Below are 4162 nucleotides of genomic sequence, written 5' to 3'. Positions count from 1 at the left end.
AACGCTCCTCTCAGACAAGTCTTTGTCGTTTTTAAGCGCAAAAAAAATCCTTTTATCACAGCATTGGGTTGAAATTTTAATTTATATTACTGAAATGTTGTTGCTAAATGTTAAGATATTTTCCATTTTTTGTTTTATTTGTAATCAACCATTTTTAAATATTTGAATTTGGGTATAATTGTTTCTGGACATTTCACAAAAATGAAAAATATTGTGCACGTTATATGTTTTACATAGTGAAATATTTATTTGTAGTAGCTAATCTTAATTTTTTAAAATGTATTTGTTTTATTTTATTTAAAAAAAAAAAGTAAATATATTTTTTTTTTATTTATTATATTTTATTTGTATTTAATTATGTAATATAGAAGTTGCCAAATGAATTTTCCTCTGCTTATCTGAAGTCTGGTCGCGGCGACAGCAGCTGAAGTAAGGGACACCAGGAATTCCCGCTCCCCAGCCACTTCATCCAGCTCTTCTGGGGTGATCCAGAGGCAATTCCGGGTCGTCCTCCCGGTGGGACGTTTCTGGAACACTTCACTGGGGAGCTCATCCGAATCAGATGCCCCAGCCACCTCATTCTGGCTCCTTTCAATGCAGAGCAGCGCCGGCTCTAATCTGAGGCCCCCGCCACCCCCACCCCCGGATGACCGAGTTTCCCCACCCTACCTCTAAGGGAGAGAGCCCGGACACCCTGCGGGGGGAAACTCATTTCGGCCGCTTGTATGCGGGATCTTGTTCTTGGTCACGACCCGCATGAAGTCATGGCAGAACGGAGAAGCGCTGAAGATAATCTGAGGCATCTGGCTGCTAATCTTTCCCCCCCGAGCGGCAGATCGGCGGCGGCGGTGTAATGGAGAGTCCCTCGGGGGGGGGGGGGGGGGGGGGTTGAAAAGGGAAGGGAGGGGATTTGTTGGATTTATTTGTCATTTTCATGATACAATGCGGGGTGGGCTAAGTACCTTTGAGTATTTCCTTGTCCTCGTTAGTAAAACAATTCAGTGGACCACGAGAACGACTCTAGTACTGTATAATATTTTGGCAAACTAGTAGAACAACTACATATTACTAAGGGTGCTCCTACTTGAGTCCAAGTGGCTACTAGTGTCTGACACTTATAGCTAGTAGGGCATAGTATTGTTCCAGATGGAGCACAGTAAGGTTTAATCAATTCGACGAGTGCGCCCCCATCGTTTTGCAACTGCCGAATTGTCCTACCAGGGAGGACGGATTGTACTACTACTACTACTACTACCACTTAATCTCAAAGATATTGAGTAAATGTATCATGGTCCTTACTAAGAAAACTCTTTGTAATGAAGGAAAACTGCCCTACAATTGCAACTACTGAAGCTGTCAAATTTGATATTGTCTCTAGTAGCACGCAGTTGTAAACCATTCATGCGATTTTGCCATTTTGCATGTGACGTCACCGTTTTCACGGCGCCATATTGCCGGTTAAAAAGCGGCGGGGGGGGGGGGGGGGGGTATTGAGCCGGAAGAGAATATTTACAATACCTGAGACCTGTTGTGCTGTTGAGGTCATTCTATGGAATACCATCTGAAAAGACCAGAAAATATGGATGGATTTCGGCAATTAAACATGATGGATGGTGCCCAGCCAAAATACACACACGCCTGTGTAGCGATCGCTTCACTTCAGGTAGGAATTATTCTTCTCAATCTCAAATTACCAAAAAGTATTTATAATGCCAAGTTGCCAAGTTAAAAAAAAAAATGAAAATAATGCAGAGGTTTACGATGGTTAAGTGTGGCCACAAGTGCTTCCGTGTACGTTCCGTGGAGATGACTCCGTCCTCTTTTCAATCCTAGTTTGTGTAATACCAGTGGTCATTTATTTAAATATTAGTATATGTATTGAATACTATCTGAAAAGATTGATGGATTCTCGCAAAGGTTAACGTGTGGCCGAAGACACTTCCGTGTTCACGAGCCGTTAAAACCCTCACGATGTGTGATTTATTCCTGATGAGAACCAATCCAGCAACGAAGTATTTGTATGCGTCCAGACTTTTTTTACACTTTCAAACTTTTCCGTGTAAATCTCGATGACTTACTCACCAGATCCGTGTGTAGATCCAGTTGTCCAAGACGAGCGGAAGCGAATTAACAGTCAAATTTCATATCGGTGAAAACATCAATTTTGGTATTAAATACGGATCCTCTATGCAGAGTTCATCTAATTTTTCCACGTAGCGTCGTTTATTTTGACCTTCAAAATGTCTGACGGTATCGGACAAGACTCTGTGCGTCGTGCTAAAAGACATATTTCCGTGTCGTCTCCGACCGACTTAGAATTGAGCAATGCTGAGCTTGACCGGCAATATGGCGACGTAAACAAAAGTCACGTGATTTTAGGACGAAGGTGCACGAGCTCTATAACAAAGTTGTTGTACAAGTGTACAGAAATGTACGTGCAGTAGTGGCTAGTAAAAGGAATACTTCATGGATCTTAAACTGTATATTAGAAATATGGAATAAAAGATCGAACCATTTACGGTAAGCTGTTTCAAATCTTTTCTTTATTTTTTTTTAGCGGAGTTTACCCCCCCCTTTCTTGCCCTCATGTTTGTGTGTTGGTTGTTGGTGTGTTTTTTCGGAGGGGGAGGGACAGCAGACATGGGGGGGGGGGCAAGCAAACATTACTTCTGCTCTGGTTAGCAAACACAAAGAAAAGAAAAGACACAGAACGACACACACCTTCGTATGCGTGTGTCACTAATTTAGCTTCATAACACCACCGCGTGTACCTGAGAAGCGATAGTGACACCTGCGCTCTCTGTTGCGTGTGTGTGTGGGGGGGGGGGGGGGGTCTATGTAGTTATCTCTAGTACGCGCAGTGTGGTGAGTGTACTTTGTAAAACCAACAATTAAAGTTTGCGTATCATGATTTCATGCTTCAATGCCCATTGATGTTGTGCTCCTTCTGGTGTGTGCGCTTTGCCCTTCAGGGGGCCGTATAAAATAAATGTACATACACGCACGGAAAAATTATTAGACCACTCTTGTTTGTTCGGTATTTTGTGCATTTTTAATGCCCTGTTCAAAATAAAGGTACTTTTGTTTAGATGAATATAATAACGGCAAAAACGACTCAATCGCTTCATTAAAAAGCTGTTATGTAACCAATTAAGATTAAGCATGCCAAATAGGACACACATTGTTATGCAATTAGTCATTTTTTTTTCTATTATTCATGTAGGATACCTTTCATGGTACTAGGCATTAATACAAGTTGTGTGTATTTTTTTTTTTCCCATCACTGTACATCGTGGTGGCATGGTGGAGCAGCTGGTAAAGCGTTGGCCTCACAGTTCTGAGGTCCCGGGTTCAATCCCAGACCCGCCTGCGTGGAGTTTGCATGTTCTCCCCGCGCCTGTGTGGGTTTCCTCCGGGCACTCCGGTTTCCTTTCACATCCCAAAAACGTGCAACACTGATTGGACACCCTAAATTGTGTAACTGTTTGTCTCTCTGTGCCCTGCAATTGGCTGGCAACCAGTTTAGGGTGTACCCCGCCTCCTGCCCATTGACAGCTGGGATAGGCTCCAGCACTCCCCGTGACCCTGGTGAGGATAAGCGGTGAAGAAAATGAATGGAATATATGCCAAAGAGTACTGTTTGTATGTGTTGCTACTTCGTGTGTGTGTGTGTGTCTGTGTGTGTGTTGAAGTAGCAATTATTTGGAGGTATACAGTTACAGAAACGTTTGTGCTACTCTTGGTTATCCCGTCTATGGCGTTTCAGAATATAAGTCAGCGTTTAGCATTGTTTAATTGCGCAATTTTGAACTCCCTCTTGTTGCATGCCCTCGTGAGGATAAACAGCAAAGAAAATGGATGAATGGATGGATGGAGAAAACAGAACTGTTAACTAGACTACAGTGAAATTATTCCATTTCCACATAGGATAAAGAATATACTGTTATATTGTCTGTCTACATGTGCTGCTGCATAATATTGTATTCAAATACCTGTTGCTTTACAGGTTCTAATGACTGCAGCATCAACGCATCAAGTTAGCAGTTTTGTATAGCGCAGTTTCGTGTAGTTTTGGTCTATGTTGTGTGGCGCCAAAGCATTACTTTTACTCGGATCATGGCTTTGGCCTGAGCACAAAAACAGCAAAAGGGTGGGAAAAAAA

Source organism: Syngnathoides biaculeatus, chromosome 5 (assembly GCF_019802595.1).
Source record: "Syngnathoides biaculeatus isolate LvHL_M chromosome 5, ASM1980259v1, whole genome shotgun sequence".
In the NCBI taxonomy this organism is placed as follows: domain Eukaryota; kingdom Metazoa; phylum Chordata; class Actinopteri; order Syngnathiformes; family Syngnathidae; genus Syngnathoides; species Syngnathoides biaculeatus.
The sequence above is the reverse complement of the archived record's forward strand: the minus strand, read 5'-3'. Positions refer to the sequence as shown.